This window comes from Hermetia illucens, chromosome 1 (assembly GCF_905115235.1).
Source record: "Hermetia illucens chromosome 1, iHerIll2.2.curated.20191125, whole genome shotgun sequence".
Taxonomy (NCBI): domain Eukaryota; kingdom Metazoa; phylum Arthropoda; class Insecta; order Diptera; family Stratiomyidae; genus Hermetia; species Hermetia illucens.
Window position 1 is genome coordinate 111034715 of NC_051849.1, and position 21018 is coordinate 111055732.

Genomic DNA, 21018 nt, shown 5'->3' on the forward strand with positions numbered 1-21018 from the left:
GGTCTGTGTGCCACCATATGCCTTCTTCATGCTTTTTATGGCACTCTGGTCTATATCGCCAAAGTTGAACTGCTGCTTTAGCGCAGCACAGATGTCCTCCCGTGAGGTGACTTCATCTAGGTCCTTGCACTCAACCACTATCTCCTGTTTCCGAGCTCTTACCTCAGCTTCCTCTCCAAGTACACTTTCTACCTTCCCGCGGAAGTTATCGGGCGACTTGTCGGCGGATTTACTTAACTCCAGCATCAGATCCCCTTTCTGTGTTCGCCTAATACGGCTTACATTATCCCCCAAATCCTTCAATTGCGGGTCTGACTTCACCTTTCGGAGGATGTCGTCATAGGACATATTTCCCTTCTTGGAAATAATTATTATTTCCGGGCGGAGCTTCTTTTTGTCCTTTTGCCTCTTGTTGCTCACCTTAGTCCATTGTTCGGGCCTCCGGGCGTTGGTTTTTTCCGCTTTTGTAGGTGTTGTGGCTGCAATCGTGAGATTACCGACTTTCGCGGGTACTCTCGCCGGCTCCGCCTTCTTTGGTGAAGAGGCTTTTTTCTTCTTCGGGACTTGCTGTGGTCCAAGAGGCTCGCTGGTACCGTCTCTAACCCGTTTTCCTGTCTTCCCGCCTGCTTTATCACGGGGAGGCGTCACCTGCGTTTCCCTTGTGACCTTGCCAACTGACGCTTGGGAATTCTTTTCTTCGAGTACCCTGATATAAGACAATTTAATGCCTCTTATCAAGGCTCGAATATTTTGGTGGATATTCCGCCTCTCCTTGATGAACTCGCACAGTTCATTTATTCGTTCCCCGAGTGTAACGAACGCCATTCCGGTATATTCCCGTTTGCTTTCGCGCCTTGCGCCACAAGGAATGATCTCGATTAAGGGACTATTCGTATTTCTTTCAGAGTCCCGCGACGAATCTCGACTACCAAAAGGAACCATTGTTCTCGGTGGTGATCTCCCAAGCTTCGAACTCCTCCTAAAGGGATCCGGTGTGGACCTAATTTCCACTCCACCATTATCTCTTGTAACATTAGATGCCACGGTAGCCAAGTTTCCCACTACTGAGGCACTGCGGTCGTTGGATATCGACGGCCGGGAGCCCGCTTGCTCACTCCCAAAAACCGCCGGCACTGGGTTTCCGAAGCCCTGCACCGTAAAAAAAAACTACTTTTCTCCTCTTCCATATTTGGTTTAATTTCTGGGTGTCCTTCCCATAGCCAATTTTTATCCACGGGTGGGCGTTTACTTCCCACCTACCCGGCCTGCGCATAAGCATGCCCATACACGCACATCTCCGGATGCGTGCATGTGCATGGCCATGACACATTCGCCGAGCATTCCCTTATCCGCACGAAGGGACGCGCCTGATGGGAGATTTGGCAACTCCACACAGGAAAGCGACTGCTATGGATGGCATCTATCCAGTAATGCTAAAAGGAGGGATTGGAGCACCTAGAGCGAATGCTAAAAAATATTTTTCTTGCAAGTCTTGCTTTGGGCTATGTGCCTATCTCTTGGCAGAAGGTCAAGGTAGTCTTCATACTGAAGCCTGCGAAAGATGGCTATTCTAATCAAAAGAGCTTAAGAGAGATTAGCTTGACTTCATTCTTGCTGACAGGTTTGGAGGGACTGGTTGGGCGTCACATTTGTGGAACGCATTTAGATTGCATCTACTTAATGAGAACCAACATGCTTACATGTCCTGTGAGTCTGCTCTTCATTTTTTGGTAGATAGATAGTGGATACAATTCTGAAGGGTGAGTATGAGATGGGGATATTCGTGGACACTGAAGGAGCATTTCCTATGTGAATGCCCCACCTATGAAAGCATCAGGTACCAGATTTTCCTTGCGGATGTTCTCCAGTTGATAACGGGTAACATCACATCCACTAAAGGAAATGCTGTGAATCCGGGATATTTTGTTAGGTGGGGGTGTGGAGTATAATGGATCACCACGGCCTAAGTGTTCAGAAGCTATAGCTTCTTCCCCGCTACATACACACACACACATAGCCCTTAAACTAAAGACTGCTGAGTGTGTTAATTCACTTTGCTATATACAGCACCAGTTTGGACAAAGACCTTTAATGGATAAGTTGAAACTATCTTCATTACATTGTTACAGTGCGTCAAGAGCTGCTAACACAATCAGAATAACATCAGACGAAGCTGCATTCATAGCTGCTGAAATGATATCCGTTGACATTTTGGCTGAAAAGTTGCGAGCTCAACGATAATGCTCAAAAGGAAGACCTTCACCCAAGTTTATTTCAAATATTTGGGGCCATGAGATGTCCATTATCACTTGACGTAGCTCTGACCGCGCGTGGTTGATACCGCCGGTACTTACTTTGTTTTGTACATAACAATTCCCCTTTTATCCAGGGTTTCAAAGTGAATATGAAAACCTGGAGTACTTACCGTTAATTTAACTGCGATTTGTTAGCGTTCCTTTGGTGAGCCTTACGAGTAAAAATAATTATTTCGGAAATGCATGAATCTTGAGAAGTCTGGAATAAAATCTGGGAGGGACCAACTCTAAGCGTAGCATCAAGACGCTAAGACTGTAACCCACTACAGATGTGATGTCTACATATAGTTCCGTGGGACATAATGACTGAGGTGAGATGGTTTTAACAGGTTAAAATCGCATCCTGTGGTCTTCAATACTTCTATAAAACAAGTCGGAAACCGGAAGCTCGGCGCTTCAGATAGTGAACCATTTTTTTAATAAGTTTTAAAGTATGAAAGACATTATGTATTTGTTATAGAGGAGTATTTTATTGTTCAACGTTTCTATTTATATATGGCTAGTAATTCGTAGTGTAGATGCATTTAGCGTTTTAAACTATTCACATTAATGCGACAGTTCTATTCTATGATGTCATTTCCAGTTTTAGAACTTTGTTAACAATAGTAGAGTTTCCACCAAACTTTCCACTGTTGCGCCCCCTATTATGGACTCTATTACTATAAAAATTTGTTTTTCTAGACTGAACTAGACTCAACTATTTTCTGGCTTGATATAATGTAAAATTATTGTTATGATTTTGCCGGAGTTTTCAATTGGGTACTTTCAGGGAATGGGTCGACGACACGCTCTCTCTAACCATGCCACTCTCCTGTTTCGTAAATATTGTTCATGTTGCTGCGAAAATTGATTGATCATTCAATATCACATGTGACTATGTTTGGAAGAGAATTTGGAATATTGCTTATATGCGTTGGGAAGCCTCCCTTCAAATCAGCTTAAAATATTCACATTCACTTTATTATCAACATTAAATAAACTTCTTGTGACAGGGAGACTGACAGCCTCACTCACGGGCTGATTTTACTATAGTTTTATTTTACACGACATCTGGAAAGTTCATATTTTGTTCCCAGTGAGTACAATAATTTCATTGGATGCTCCTTATAGACGTAAAATAACTAATACCAATAAACATTGTATTGTTTCGATTGTTAGTATCAGAAAGAAAAATTCTTCAAAATAAACATTTAGTAATTTTCATTTATAAATCTTTGCCTGCTGACAGCATATATTTCCTCTGGAGGAATACATCATCCAAATGTTATGTCCCAAAACGTCGGGTCGTCTACTATGGGCATTGCAATATATATATATATATGTTTGACATAATCAATGTTGTACGTCCTGTTGCTCTCTATAGTTCTGAGTGTTGGCCAACCATAAAAGACAATGAACGGCGTCTTGCGGTAATGGAGACGAAGATGTTACATTGGACTAGTGGCGTGACACGTTTTGACCACATCCGAAATGAGGATATCCGCTATCATTATGGGGTTGTATCGATCGTGGAAAAGTTGCGAGAGAGGCGTCTTCGATGGTATGGTCACGCAATTCGTACTAACGAGAATTCACTTGCCAAGATTGGTCTGAACATCAAAGTCGATGGTAAACGACCAAGAGGCAGGCTTAAACAGCGGTGGCTTGATACACTGGATGGGGATTTAAAAGCCTCGAGATTGCACCCAGATAAGGCATTCGATAAAGCCAAATGCGAAACGACCTCTCCATTCTTCTAGAGTTTCATTCGTAGGTCAACCTGGAATAAGGAATTCAATTGTTTAATATAGCGAGTAATGTAGCTGTCGCCCTTTCTTAATGGGTGACCTATCCACTGCCATATTCCATATTTTGGAAATTTACCCGGCAACCCCTCTTATTTTAATCACAGAAGTACAAAATTTAGCACGGGTGTAATGAATAACATAATGCCAAGTTATAGGAGGTGAAACTTTGCCATTTTTTCTGAATTTTGTGCATTCTACAACCTGTATGACGTCATCATCACATATCAATTCATCAATACCACAACGAAATGAGTTCTTATGAATGAGGTCGCAAAGAATTATTTTGTTTTAGTTTTTTAGTCATTTGTATATGAATATCAATTACTCCAACAAGACATGTGTGTCTAATTCAGATAGATATACTTGTACATTAAACCAGCCGTATTTAATATACGTACTATATATGTGCATATATATGCTTTTGTGCACGTAGTAAATTGGAAATGTGGGTACGAGTTTATATACGTGCATATAAATGTACAGTATTCGGAAATAGACAGTTCGTTTGTTTACAGTGAGTATAATACGTATGGTTGTAATATGTACGTACGTCTTATAGTTTGGAAAAATATGAAAGAGCATGTTGGATTTGTAGCTATATACGGATCGAAAAATCTGCGTTGAAGTTTCTTACATAAGATGAACACAAAACCTTTCTAACCGAAACCCGAGCTTCCGGTATTCCGACTTGTTTGACAAGGTTTCGATTACCCTAATCATCATTTGATTTGTGGCTGTTATTAAGTTGGGTAAAACTTCAGGAATTTACCGACAAGAAGTCAAGAAGAGTAAAAAAATAACATGTTGGCCGTGGACCGAATGACTATATAACGAGATGCCTCAGATTAGCACACCTCTCTGGGTTCTGCAGGGAGTTAGAAAGAAGGTGAAAAAGGATCCCCAAATTACAGATTTTCTTTATTTTTCTTAAATTCTTGTTCATATTATGTAATACATGGACAAACTTCACAGAAGAAATATAACCTCTCTTTATAGAGCCATTTATTTTTTAACAGTTCCTACTTTCCGCTTAAATGCAACGAATGCATAGCTAGTTTTAGATATAGTCCTCTTGGTATGCAGGAAAAATGTCGCAATAATTGCTAAAATGATCGAATTCACGTCTTAGGTAATTCAATTTTGCCAAAAACAACGCGATGAAAATCTTCAGAAATTTAGTTTGAACGAATTTACGATGCTAAAATATTACAATATAAAGTGGGGTGCTTTGGTACATAGAATAATGTAGGTCGGTTTATTTCTTTCAAAACGATTTGCAATTCAATTCAGGCACGTTTTCTGTCTTAACGACAACCAGTACGGCACTCTAGTAGGGAAAAAGGAATATCATGCTCTATACCGATAACAATGTGGGCACAAAACCTGAAAGGGCATCCCGTACATTCCATAGTCATCATCATCATCATCAACGGCGCAACAACCGCTACCTGGTCTAGGCCTGCCTTAATAAGGAACTCCAGACATCCCGGTTTTGCGCCGAGGTCCACCAATTCGATATCCCTAAAAGTTGTCTGGCGTCCTGACCTACGCCATCGCTCCATCTTAGGCAGGGTCTGCCTCATCTTCTTTAGATATATTAGATATTGCGCTTATAGATTTTCCGGGCTAGATCATCCTCATCCAAACTGATTAAGTGACCCGCCCACCGTAAACTATTGACCCGGATTTTATCCGAACGGTCATGGAATCGCTCAAAATTTCTTCGTTATGTAGGCTACGGAATCGTCCATCCTCATGTAGGGGGCCAAAAATTCAGTGTTATCAATTTCATCGGGATACCGAATTCTCTCATGGCCGTGAACAGTTTTACCCTGGCTATGCTATTATAGGCGGCTTTAAAGTCGCAAAGCAACTGTTGTCCATATTCCAAAAGTTTTTCCATCGCTTGTCGCAAAGAGAAAATCTGATCTGTTGCTGATTTACCTGGAGTGAAGCCTTTTTGGTATGGGCCAATGATGTTCTGGGCACATGGGGCTATCCGGACTAGCAAGGTAGCGGAGAATATCTTATAGATGGTACTCAGCAACGTGATACTTCTATAATATAATTGCTGCACTGTGTCATATCTTCCTTTTTATGAATTAGACAGATAATGCTGCTTTGCCAGTCGCCAGGCGTTGATTCGCTGTCCCATACCTTGAGCATAAGTTGACGAACCACTTGGTGTAACTGGTCGCCTTCTTATTTAACTAATTTTAAGCCGGTTAATTGCACGGACTGTTTATCCTATACTTGGTGGTGGCATTATTTGTCCAGTCTTCTACAGTTGGCGGGACCCCCAACTCGCCGATGTTCTGGTTTTTCAGTAGTTCATCAAAGTACTCAACTCGTCGCTCCAATATGCCCATTCTGTCGGAAATCAGATTTCTCTCGTTGTCTCGGCAAGATGAACATCGCGGTGTACAAAGCTTCATCCTGCTGACTTGTTGGTAAAACTTGCGCGCCTGATGCGGTTACTCACTGTACTTTTCGAGTTAACAGACTTGTTGGTTCTGCCAGGCTTCCTTTTTAAGGTTTTGTGTAAAACAAAACCTTATTAAAATCGATTCAATGTCTGTCTGTCTGTCTGTCTGTCTGTCTGTCTGTCTGTCTGTCTGTCTGTCACACGCATTTTTCTCCAAAACGGCTAAACCGATCCAAACGAAATTTGGTGGACAGATGGGAACTATGAAATCCCACGCATACAGCGAGTGGCATAAATTTAGGTGGAGTTTAAAGGGGGGCTCCCCATACATGCAAAAGGGGGATTCAAAAAATTTTTTCACCGGATATAGTTGTGTAGGGTATCAAATGAAAGGCCTCGATTTCTACTTTCCGAAACTGATATTAGTTTTGGCATAAATTGCAAAGTGCGTGAGTAAGGAGTCAAAATGTACGCATTTGAAGTGAGACAGGACTCATTTTCGGAAACTACCCAACCTAAAAATCCGAAAAAAATCGGGGTGGTGCGCCTAGATGAAATCTAGGCCTCAAAATATGCCCCAGTCCGATATGTGCTCAAATAAACTTACTAACAGTATATTACTACTTTTTAGAAATTTACCGAAAAACCCCCCTTAAATTCATCCTAGGACTTCCGAATTTTGTACCAACATAGGGGACAATATTTCGTATATATGTGCTAAATTTCATAGAAATCAGACAACTAACGCCAAAGTTATAGCAGTTCAAACTTAGCAATTTCGCGCGAGTTTACTGCTTCCAAAGCCATGCAAATCAGATGCTGACGTCATAATTACCCGGAATAATTGACATTCGCGTGGAATATTAAAGTCACATTTATGAAGAATCTATTTATCTGCAGCCCTTTTTAAGGCTTTGTGTAAAGCACTTATGTGAAATCTAATCTTCGAGAGATGTCCCATTCCGGTATCTGCTCAAAAAATTTACTAATAGTATATTATCAACTTTTAGAAATAGACTAAAAAACTCCCCTTAAATTCATCCTAAGTCTACTAAATCTTGCACCGACATAGAGGACAGCCTCGTGCATACACATGCCAGGTTTCATGAAAATCCAACTATTAGTGGGAAAGTTATAGCAGTTCAAACTCATCAATTTCGTGCTAATTAACAGCATCCTAAGCCATACAAATAAGATGCTGACGTCATAATTAACGAGAATAATTGAAATCCCAGTGAAATATTAAAATTCCATTCAAGAAGAATCTAATTCTCCCTAGCCCTTTTTTAAGGTTTTGTGTAAAACAAAACCTTATTAAAATCGATTCAATGTCTGTCTGTCTGTCTGTCTGTCTGTCTGTCTGTCTGTCTGTCTGTCTGTCACACGCATTTTTCTCCAAAACGGCTAAACCGATCCAAACGAAATTTGGTGGACAGATGGGAACTATGAAATCCCACGCATACAGCGAGTGGCATAAATTTAGGTGGAGTTTAAAGGGGGGCTCCCCATACATGCAAAAGGGGGATTCAAAAAATTTTTTCACCGGATATAGTTGTGTAGGGTATCAAATGAAAGGCCTCGATTTCTACTTTCCGAAACTGATATTAGTTTTGGCATAAATTGCAAAGTGCGTGAGTAAGGAGTCAAAATGTACGCATTTGAAGTGAGACAGGACTCATTTTCGGAAACTACCCAACCTAAAAATCCGAAAAAAATCGGGGTGGTGCGCCTAGATGAAATCTAGGCCTCAAAATATGCCCCAGTCCGATATGTGCTCAAATAAACTTACTAACAGTATATTACTACTTTTTAGAAATTTACCGAAAAACCCCCCTTAAATTCATCCTAGGACTTCCGAATTTTGTACCAACATAGGGGACAATATTTCGTATATATGTGCTAAATTTCATAGAAATCAGACAACTAACGCCAAAGTTATAGCAGTTCAAACTTAGCAATTTCGCGCGAGTTTACTGCTTCCAAAGCCATGCAAATCAGATGCTGACGTCATAATTACCCGGAATAATTGACATTCGCGTGGAATATTAAAGTCACATTTATGAAGAATCTATTTATCTGCAGCCCTTTTTAAGGCTTTGTGTAAAGCACTTATGTGAAATCTAATCTTCGAGAGATGTCCCATTCCGGTATCTGCTCAAAAAATTTACTAATAGTATATTATCAACTTTTAGAAATAGACTAAAAAACTCCCCTTAAGTTCATCCTAAGTCTACTAAATCTTGCACCGACATAGAGGACAGCCTCGTGCATACACATGCCAGGTTTCATGAAAATCCAACTATTAGTGGGAAAGTTATAGCAGTTCAAACTCATCAATTTCGTGCTAATTAACAGCATCCTAAGCCATACAAATAAGATGCTGACGTCATAATTAACGAGAATAATTGAAATCCCAGTGAAATATTAAAATTCCATTCAAGAAGAATCTAATTCTCCCTAGCCCTTTTTTAAGGTTTTGTGTAAAACAAAACCTTATTAAAATCGATTCAATGTCTGTCTGTCTGTCTGTCTGTCTGTCTGTCTGTCTGTCTGTCTGTCTGTCACACGCATTTTTCTCCAAAACGGCTAAACCGATCCAAACGAAATTTGGTGGACAGATGGGAACTATGAAATCCCACGCATACAGCGAGTGGCATAAATTTAGGTGGAGTTTAAAGGGGGGCTCCCCATACATGCAAAAGGGGGATTCAAAAAATTTTTTCACCGGATATAGTTGTGTAGGGTATCAAATGAAAGGCCTCGATTTCTACTTTCCGAAACTGATATTAGTTTTGGCATAAATTGCAAAGTGCGTGAGTAAGGAGTCAAAATGTACGCATTTGAAGTGAGACAGGACTCATTTTCGGAAACTACCCAACCTAAAAATCCGAAAAAAATCGGGGTGGTGCGCCTAGATGAAATCTAGGCCTCAAAATATGCCCCAGTCCGATATGTGCTCAAATAAACTTACTAACAGTATATTACTACTTTTTAGAAATTTACCGAAAAACCCCCCTTAAATTCATCCTAGGACTTCCGAATTTTGTACCAACATAGGGGACAATATTTCGTATATATGTGCTAAATTTCATAGAAATCAGACAACTAACGCCAAAGTTATAGCAGTTCAAACTTAGCAATTTCGCGCGAGTTTACTGCTTCCAAAGCCATGCAAATCAGATGCTGACGTCATAATTACCCGGAATAATTGACATTCGCGTGGAATATTAAAGTCACATTTATGAAGAATCTATTTATCTGCAGCCCTTTTTAAGGCTTTGTGTAAAGCACTTATGTGAAATCTAATCTTCGAGAGATGTCCCATTCCGGTATCTGCTCAAAAAATTTACTAATAGTATATTATCAACTTTTAGAAATAGACTAAAAAACTCCCCTTAAATTCATCCTAAGTCTACTAAATCTTGCACCGACATAGAGGACAGCCTCGTGCATACACATGCCAGGTTTCATGAAAATCCAACTATTAGTGGGAAAGTTATAGCAGTTCAAACTCATCAATTTCGTGCTAATTAACAGCATCCTAAGCCATACAAATAAGATGCTGACGTCATAATTAACGAGAATAATTGAAATCCCAGTGAAATATTAAAATTCCATTCAAGAAGAATCTAATTCTCCCTAGCCCTTTTTTAAGGTTTTGTGTAAAACAAAACCTTATTAAAATCGATTCAATGTCTGTCTGTCTGTCTGTCTGTCTGTCTGTCTGTCTGTCTGTCTGTCTGTCACACGCATTTTTCTCCAAAACGGCTAAACCGATCCAAACGAAATTTGGTGGACAGATGGGAACTATGAAATCCCACGCATACAGCGAGTGGCATAAATTTAGGTGGAGTTTAAAGGGGGGCTCCCCATACATGCAAAAGGGGGATTCAAAAAATTTTTTCACCGGATATAGTTGTGTAGGGTATCAAATGAAAGGCCTCGATTTCTACTTTCCGAAACTGATATTAGTTTTGGCATAAATTGCAAAGTGCGTGAGTAAGGAGTCAAAATGTACGCATTTGAAGTGAGACAGGACTCATTTTCGGAAACTACCCAACCTAAAAATCCGAAAAAAATCGGGGTGGTGCGCCTAGATGAAATCTAGGCCTCAAAATATGCCCCAGTCCGATATGTGCTCAAATAAACTTACTAACAGTATATTACTACTTTTTAGAAATTTACCGAAAAACCCCCCTTAAATTCATCCTAGGACTTCCGAATTTTGTACCAACATAGGGGACAATATTTCGTATATATGTGCTAAATTTCATAGAAATCAGACAACTAACGCCAAAGTTATAGCAGTTCAAACTTAGCAATTTCGCGCGAGTTTACTGCTTCCAAAGCCATGCAAATCAGATGCTGACGTCATAATTACCCGGAATAATTGACATTCGCGTGGAATATTAAAGTCACATTTATGAAGAATCTATTTATCTGCAGCCCTTTTTAAGGCTTTGTGTAAAGCACTTATGTGAAATCTAATCTTCGAGAGATGTCCCATTCCGGTATCTGCTCAAAAAATTTACTAATAGTATATTATCAACTTTTAGAAATAGACTAAAAAACTCCCCTTAAGTTCATCCTAAGTCTACTAAATCTTGCACCGACATAGAGGACAGCCTCGTGCATACACATGCCAGGTTTCATGAAAATCCAACTATTAGTGGGAAAGTTATAGCAGTTCAAACTCATCAATTTCGTGCTAATTAACAGCATCCTAAGCCATACAAATAAGATGCTGACGTCATAATTAACGAGAATAATTGAAATCCCAGTGAAATATTAAAATTCCATTCAAGAAGAATCTAATTCTCCCTAGCCCTTTTTTTATATTTGATGTTGGTTAAATTGTTTTCATTCGCTAATAATATTAAACTCAGAGCGTGAAGCGTATGAGGTTCACCATTATCAACACAGGGCTTTCCATCAAATGATTTATTTAAATCGCTTTCTAGAAAATAGAGGGTAATGGAATTTTTAGCTATATTACAAGGAGCTGTCGTGCACTCGTCGCTCCTCACATCTTTTTCTGCAAACCCACATCGATCGCGGATATTCTCATTTCAGACGTAATCAAAACGTGTCACGCCACTAGTCCAACGCAACATCTTCGTCCCCATTACCGCAAGACGCCGTTCATTGACCTTTATAGTCGGCCAATACTCAGAACTATAGAGAGCGGCAGACGGACGACATTGCAGTAAATTTTAGATTTGGGACGTGCGCTGATACGTCGAACACAAAGAACACCAGTTAGGGAATGCCACTTCATCCAGGTTGCATTAATGCGTGAAACAATTTCATTACGCAGTTCTGCATTGGCTGATAGCGTTGACTCGAGATATTTAAATCGCTGAGTTCTGGCAATGGCAGTAACCTGCCCTTCGAGATACTTAAATCGCTCAGTTCTGGCAAAGGCAGTAACCTGCCCAGAACTGAACGATTTCAATATCTCGGGTCAATCCTATAAGCCAATGGAGAACTACGTTATGCTCCTCACACAGGGAAACACAAAACCTTTTATACCTGAAGCGTCAAGCTTCCGGTTTCCCGACTTGTTTATATTTGATGTTGGTTAAATTGTTTTCATTCGCTAATAATATTAAACTCAGAGCGTGAAGCGTATGAGGTTCACCATTATCAACACAGGGCTTTCCATCAAATGATTTATTTAAATCGCTTTCTAGAAAATAGAGGGTAATGGAATTTTTAGCTATATTACAAGGAGCTGTCGTGCACTCGTCGCTCCTCACATCTTTTTCTGCAAACCCACATCGATCGCGGATATTCTCATTTCAGACGTAATCAAAACGTGTCACGCCACTAGTCCAACGCAACATCTTCGTCCCCATTACCGCAAGACGCCGTTCATTGACCTTTATAGTCGGCCAATACTCAGAACTATAGAGAGCGGCAGACGGACGACATTGCAGTAAATTTTAGATTTGGGACGTGCGCTGATACGTCGAACACAAAGAACACCAGTTAGGGAATGCCACTTCATCCAGGTTGCATTAATGCGTGAAACAATTTCATTACGCAGTTCTGCATTGGCTGATAGCGTTGACTCGAGATATTTAAATCGCTGAGTTCTGGCAATGGCAGTAACCTGCCCTTCGAGATACTTAAATCGCTCAGTTCTGGCAAAGGCAGTAACCTGCCCAGAACTGAACGATTTCAATATCTCGGGTCAATCCTATAAGCCAATGGAGAACTACGTTATGCTCCTCACACAGGGAAACACAAAACCTTTTATACCTGAAGCGTCAAGCTTCCGGTTTCCCGACTTGTTCCGTTTGCGAAGTCGCTTCTCGGCTCGACGCGTGCCCGCGTTCTTTGAGATTGCAACATTACTTGGTATGCGGCATTCTTCCGTTCCGTAGCTAGCTTACATTCATCATCAAGCCAGCCGTTCCGACTTTTCCCGCGGCTAGGGCCAAGTATCTTTGTGGCCGTATCAATGATAGCTTTCTTCAGGTGGTTGTGAAAATCATTTGTTGATGCTTCATCTCCAGGTCCTCTGTTGACTGCGGTTATTGCGGCATCCATTTCCCTCTTATAGGTGTTGCGGAGGGCTGTATTGTGGATGGCTTCAGTATTTACTCTCACCTGATTGTCAGAGGGGATTATAGGTGGTGTCGTAATTCTAGCTCGGAGCACCATGCCAACGAGATAGTGGTCCGAGTCTATATTGGCCCTTCTATATGTTTTGACATTCATCAAGGCTGACAGGTGGCGGCGTTCAATCAACACGTGGTCAATATGGTTGAAAGTGGTCCCATCTGGAGAGGCTCACGTATGTTTGTGAGCCGCTTTCCGCGCAAACCATGTATTTCCAACAACGATTTCGTGTGATACTGCTAACTGGATAATGCGCAATCCGTTATCATTGGTATTTTGATGTATGCTGTGGGAGCCAACGTATCGGCTGAATAAGGGCTGCGTCCCTACTTGTCTGTTAAAATCCCCAAGTAGGCCCAAGGCTTCGAGGGTCCGCTCAACTGTCTCGTAGAAGGTATCCTTCTCCAACTCTGCCATCTCCTCTGCTGTTACATCAGCCTTATATTGGGACAGGGTGTCGGCTAGCTGCTCAGTAGCATTCGGTCTGTACAGGGAGCGCACGATCCATGAGAAAATGCGCAAATCGTTAATCCGTTTTCGTTGCCGGGTTCGTTGTTGTAAGATCCATCCTGGCTCCTTTCGCAACACTGGTTTTCCGTGTAGGGTTGTCAGCCCTACTCAACCCCCAACCTGGAGGGCCAGTTGGTACAATTTGTCCCGTTTTTAGGCGCGGAGTCCCGACTTCATTCTTCTCCGTCTGCAGTTTTTCATAAAGAAAGGACTCCCAGCGCTCACAAGAGCGGAGGTGGAGATAGGGTTTGGTAGTAGACCTGTTGATGTTGGCTCAGCAGGCGTTTTCCAGGTTTTATGCTCCATCGTGGGTACAAATCCACGTTTCCATAGTAGTATCCATTAAAGTATCAATAGCTAATTATTTGATCATTTGTTGTTCAGAATGCACAAATTATACAAATAAACTCGAGATTACATAAATCTCACAAAAATAGAAAGACACGATTTTACAGTTTCAAGAAAAAACATAAGGAAATTATATATGATCCATTTCAGCTATGGATAGTCGCGGAAATCATGGCGAATTGACTATTTAGTTGAAACAAAACTTACTGTGCGAACAGCAGTATGTTCACACGCTTACAAAATATTATTGCTCCGATGAGCCTTGAAGGAATCGCCTTCTCCCATAAAAGTTTGATCCATTAATTCCTCGTTTTCTTTCAATTGTTGATGGCACTGGGTACGGCATTGCAGACAACATTTTAAAAAACGTTTGCCACTTAAAGCTGCTCCCAACATTGTGATTTCGCAATTTGAAACAGCCTCGACTGAATATAAAGGATGATTTGATTAAAACCACCCCTGTTTGCATCTTGCCGCGGATGCATCTTCCTTCAAACCGCCACAAGGATCCATGACTCTTGTTGATACTCTAGAATCACGCCCTCTCTTTAATTGCAAATGCCATGATAAAGAAATACTTTCCCACACTAATTTACCTTGATTCACTCAAAATCAAAAAAACCATCTTGCAATCAACGGGAGGACTACTGTCAAAAACCGTTCCCCCAAACTTTCGCCATAATCAACCGCTGATAGAATTATCGAGACGGCAGATTAGTTACTACCCTCTAGTCTTAGCTGACCTTTCCATATGTATTAGCACGTATAGCTTACATGTGACCGTAAGCGATCATCAGACAGTGGTCCGTAATTGCGCAGATCCAATCTGCAGATATCTACACACCTCCCACCATTATCGTGAAGACCGTGTTTTCCCATCACATGTCCAAGCAAGATGTTGTCAGAGCCCACCTTGACATTCAAATCACCCCTCATGATCACAATGTGACCTGGTTTGCGCCATACGGAACATTTCTTTTGCCTTCTCCAATTTGACAGGATTTAATGGCATGCAATATTCCCTCGATTTCTCCCATTCTAACATCATTTAACGTTCCCAATTTACTCCCTTTAATTTGCCAATTCTAATCCCTACACTCATTTATCAACAATTAACGCTTCAAATATTTAATTTTATTTATTTTACAAAGAAAACCTAACATTAGTCGCTTTCCTCTAAACCAAAAAATCCATTTAAATTCGAACAATTTCAAATTTTGTTTAATAAAAATTTCAAAATAGTGCTAGCGAATGTTGAACGGAGAAAATGTACGTTTTCCTTTTGCTTGTAACTAAGCGTGGAACATTTTCAAACATGGCGCAGGAATTGACGTGTTTTTGGGTGCATGTTTTAGCCGTCGTTTGTATCTGATGTCCGTCCGTCTATTTGCCTGTCACATTCGATTTACTCCGAAGCGGCTGAAGCTGTGGTCTCTGCGCCGCTTCACGTGCAAACAGTGGTATCATTTTGTGCTGGCTTTGATTGCGGGGGGCTCCCATAAATGCGAAAGGGTGAAGCAACATTTTTTTTACAAAGTGTGGTCATGTGGATCATCAAACGAAAGGGCTCAATTGGTACTTTTCTGACATTGGGTGATGCGCAGGAGAGTGAGGATCTCAAACGTGTGTTCAAAACGTGAAACAGGTGTTGTTCTCAGAACCTATCCGGCCGAAATATCTGAAAAAATCACGCAATCATGCACCTATACAAAATCTAGGCCTCCAAATACATCCCATCCCGACATCCGGTCAAATAAAGTCAGTACTAGCATATCATTTTTTTTTTAGAAATTTACTTGAAAACTCTTCTCAAGTTTTTTGTAGATACACTAACCCCAGGGCTCTCAGTAAACTATTGGAAAATTTCTTTAAAACGCTTCCAGCTGAAAACCATTTACTAAATGTACTCGTATTAGCACTTAAGAGCCAATTATAATAAGATTGTCAAATACTCAAACCATTGAGGATTAGTTTGTATGTGTGGGTGGGTGAATTTCGTGGGATCACAACGTTAAACTGCCAAGATGAGAATCCCGAGACAGATGTTTTCCCATTTTGAAGGTTTTGTGTATACACAAAACCTTATTAAAATCGGTTTACTGTCTGTCTACCTGTCCATCGGTCGGTCTGTCTGTCTGTTTGTCGTCACACGCATTTTTCTCGGAGACGGTTGTAGCGATTGACAAATTGGTAGAAAGTTGGGAACTGTGAACGCTCACGCATATAGCGAGTTTCATCCTTTTACGTCGAATTTTTTTTACATGCAAAAGGGGGGTGTACATTTTTCTTCATCAAATATAGTCATGTGGGGTATCAAATGAAATGTCCCGATAAGTACTTTTCGAAGGCGGTTTTAGTTTTGACGTTTGTTAGAAAGGTAGGGAGTACGGGGGATTGAAAGTGATCATTTTTTTAACGAACCCATTCTCAGAAACTACCCACCCGAAAAATCTGAAAAAATCAGAGGCCTGCCACTATATGATGCCTGGGATCCGAAATTCTCTCCATACCGATTTCTGTTAAAATAAAGTTAATAATAGTACATTACTACAAGTCTTAGTAATTGACAGGAAAACCCCCTTAAGTATAGACTGCATCATAGAGCATGATTCTCCCGAATTTGGTCAAAATTGTACTATTACTAAAAAAGTTATACTAGGTCAAAACTGTCGCTTCCCTACAAATTCAAGACTATGAATGTCAATATTACTTGAAAGTGGACCAGACCAAATGGAGAGATTTTGTGTAAAACAAATCCTTATTAAAATCGGTTTACTGTCTGTCTGTCCCTCACACCCATTTTTCTTGGAGAGCCCCGGGGTCCTCATACATGCAAAAAGGAAGTATACATTTTTTTTGCATCAAATATAGTCATGTGGGGGATCAAATGAAAGGTCTCGGTTAGCACTTATTGAAGCCGGTCTTAATTTTGGAATTTGTTAGAAAGGTGGGGAGTACGGGGGTTGAAAATGATCATTTCTTTAACGGACTTTAAACTACCCAACCGAAAAATCTGAAAAAAATCAAGAGGCTGCCACTCTATCGTGCCTAGGCTCCGAAATACCCTACATACCCATATCTGTTGAAATAAAGTTAATAATAGTATATTACTATATTTTTTAGTAAACAACTGCAAACCCTCCCTTAAGTACATCTTAGTACCACGAAATTTTGCAATAATAATATACAGCATAATCCTACCAAGTTTGGTGAAAATGGCACTATTATTAACAAGGTTATAACAACAAGACTTCGAATATCACTTGAAAGTGAATATTTTCACATTATATATGCACATATTACGTGCTAGGTTCTAATGGAACAAATGCGCACTCAAATATCTTTATAAAAGAAAACATTTCATACCTGAAGCGACTAGCTGCCGGTTTCTGGTTTCCAGTTTATTTATTTGTATATCTGCATCAATTAGTCCAGGCAGGTGTGTATATGATAACGAAGTTTCGGGTAGTGTCCAAATCAAATAGGTACACATATATGTTGCACCAGCGATATGCGCTATGTACGCATCAGTTTGCGGAAGTAGAATAGGATGATAAATATTTATAATTTTAATATGTACATGTGTATATTTCACAGTTTGAAAAAGATATGAGGACGAAACGGAGATATCATGCAGTGCAGCCATTGTGGTATCACGTTGCTGAGTACCATCTATAAGATATTCTCCGCTATCTTGCTTGATCAGATAGCTCCATACTCCCAGAACGTCATTAGTCTATACCAAAGAGGGTTCACTCCAGTCAAATCAGCACGTGATCAGATTTTCTCTCTGCGGCAAGCGATGGAAGAAAACTGTTTGAATATGGCCATCATTTGCATTATCTTTTCATCGACTTTAAGGGCGCTTACGACAGCATAGCCAAGGTAAAACTGTTCACGGCGAGGAGAGAACTCAGTATTCCGATGAAATTGGCACGACAAACTAGGCTGACCCGCACGAATGTGCGAGCCCATATAAAAACAGCAGGATTAGTTTCGAGACCATTCGACATCAACAACGGTCTAAGACAAGGAAATGCCCTATGCACCCTTTTAATTTGGCCCTGGAAAAAGTGAACCGTGATGCTGAGGTCAATGCGGCACCAACCTCTTTAAGTCTACACAACTACTGGCCTATGCTGACGATATCGACATCCTGGGAAGAACGACCAGATCGAGCAGCGAAGCGAAAGCTTGGGCTGCGCATTTACGAAGGCAACACGAAATATATGGTGGTACCGACAGCACCAAGAACAAAACAACCAACAACATTAAATCATACTGGTCAAACGGGAACATTAAAGATAGGAGACTACAACTTTGAGACCGTTGATAATTTCTCTTATCTAGGGTCGGAAGTCACAGCCAACACCTGCATTCATCGTCGTATGAAATAAAATAAAATTTGCGAACTCTTGGCTGCATTCGAGAGACGAATCCTCCGCAGAATTTTTGGCCCTGTAGTCTATATAACGACAAAATCTATGAGCGATGCCGTAACCGCCTAGTTGTGGATCAAATCCGGCTCGGTAAGTTGCGGTGCCACTTAATCCGTATGGAAGGGGATGATTCAGCGCAGAAAGTCTATAAGAGCAATATCTAGGGTAGAAAAAAGAAGATGAAACGGAAGACAGTTTTTGGGATGTCTGGAGTTCTTCGGCAAATCGACATAGGAAAATTTGTTGAAGCTGCGTCGGGAAATCAGCGACAAGACCCAGGCGTAGTCTGAAAAGCTGCAACGAAATCGCTAGTTCATTCAACAATGTGCCTTATTACCGAAGCATCGGCTCCCAAAACGAAACTTCGTCCCGGGAAATTACTGGGCTGGTGGATGGCTTGGAGTGGAGGAGGCCATGACGAGGTGACACTTAGATCCGTAGAGTATATGAGTGGGAAGAAGACCTCCGCCACTAAACCAACAGGTGGAGGGAACGGCTCGGGTATAAGTTGGTTACCAAAAGCTTGTTCAATGAGGGGGGACTCACAATGTATGCGAGAGTGGAAAGCAAAATTTTTTTTGCAAAATATGCAAAATGTGGGATAACAAACAAAAGGACCTCGGGTCAACGCAATCAGCCAATGGAGAACTGCGTTATGGAATTTCTTCACAGATTAACGCAACCTGGATGTAGTGGAATTCCACAATTTGTGTTCTTTGTGATCGACGTATCAGCGAACGCCTCAAATCTAAAATTTACCGCAATGTCGTCCGCCCTGTCTCTCTCTATGGTTCTGAGTGTTGGCCGACTATACGACTATGCGTGACACGATCACATCAGAGGTGGTGGCGGTGAGGAAGACGGGGCGCCAACCCTGTTAGCTGAACCAAAACCAAGTGGCCGAGGAGAACCTCCATAGTGGTGGCACCGGAAGATGCTGTACTCACTTTGGCTTGCCGGCCGTGATGCAGTAGGCGAATGCTCCAAAGGGCTAATCAGGGCTATCAGACCCGAGTCTGCACGGGGCTCATGTGAAAGTGGCAATTTGGTCACGAAACCTCACCACGGGTATACTGGATACCATGGGAACCGGGATAGCCCCTGGACTCTCATTCTTCGGGTGAACTCCCGTTGTATGTGAGTGCGGATCGGTTGTTTGTGGTTGGCCCCTTAGTGGGAGCTTCATGGTGGTTGTTGGTTATGCTCAAGCGAAAAGATACCTTCGGGCCTCGCCATAGTGTTGCGTTTCAACACGAGTGCCGCAATTTATAGTTTGGTAGAGATTTAGGTAGGTCCATCAGTATGAATGCTAAGCCATGCACTTGGTATAGACTGATACCGTTGTTGCTTTTCACAGCGGGGCTCTGATTGTGGTCACAAAATCAGTCCGTGTCTTAAGAAAACCGTGGGATTAAGTCTCCCTGGCAGGTACTCACGTAAAACCCTCAAGGACTCACATCCGACATGAGGATATCCGCAATCGTTATGGGCTTGCACCGATCGTGGAAAAGTTGCGAGAGAGGCGCCTTCGATGGTATGGTCACGCAATTCGTGCTAACGAGAATTCACTTACCAAGATTGATCTGAACATCGAAGTCGATGGTAAACGACCAAAAGGCAGGCCGAAACAACGGTGGCTTGATACACTGGATAGGGATTTAAAAGCCTCGAGGTTGCATCCAGATTAGGCATCCGATGGCGAAAACGATCACGACGAGCAGACCCCGCTTATGAACGGGACAAAGGCTGAAGAAAAGAAGAAGATCATCATATAAAGTCAATTCATTTCAGAGGCCATCTACTGAAAGATGGCCGAACTAATGTGAGCAGCAAATTGCTCTGCTCCGATCGCCGTTACCCCGCGATCGAAACCGAATCACAAACATTTTTGACTGGTAGTGTTTCATCCAGATGGATGTATATCTACGCTAGTACCAGAGGTATTCAATTTTTGTACTTACATATATATGTACATTTGGCGTATGCAGTAAGGTAGAAACTATTCAAGCACGTACTATCAATTTAAATGTATGTGCGTATATATATAGTCAAAAAGCACACTGACCCTCTTCGCGCCCAACCAGTAACATCCAAAAGCCCACATCATAGCTAGCGACGAGGCGTTTCAGCGCAAAAGTACGTGTGACCATGCGAAAATATTTTGCTACATCCCCATTGTTGCGTTGGTTTGAAACTACAGAGGAACAGATGTTAAATGGAGGAGAGTATTCTTATTTTCTGCCAGAATCTAGTTTTACATAATGCGTAGAACTTAGTCAACTGGCCATAGGAATAGAGGATCTAGAATAGTATTTGGAAGAAAAGACTGAGGTTTTCGTTGTTTCTATACCTATCCTCATTCCATTCCTTGCCCTTTAAAAATATGCTGATTTCAATCTGAAACTTTGAAAGTGCATTGTCAATATGTTATATAATATGCAAAAAAGTTTTTCAATCCCTACTGCTGTGCTTCTAGAAGGAGGAAAAGGGAAAATACCGCATACAATCACATGAATTTGTTCAGTAGTCAGGATAATTTGCATGAATGTTACAAACGGATAATGCCT

The 21018-nt window shown here is 41.2% G+C and overlaps 1 pseudogene; it reads right to left on the minus strand.

The window, feature by feature from the left end:
• Positions 1-3987: 3987 nt before the first annotated feature.
• Positions 3988-21018, minus strand: part of LOC119661274 — a 30095-nt pseudogene continuing 13064 nt past the window's right edge.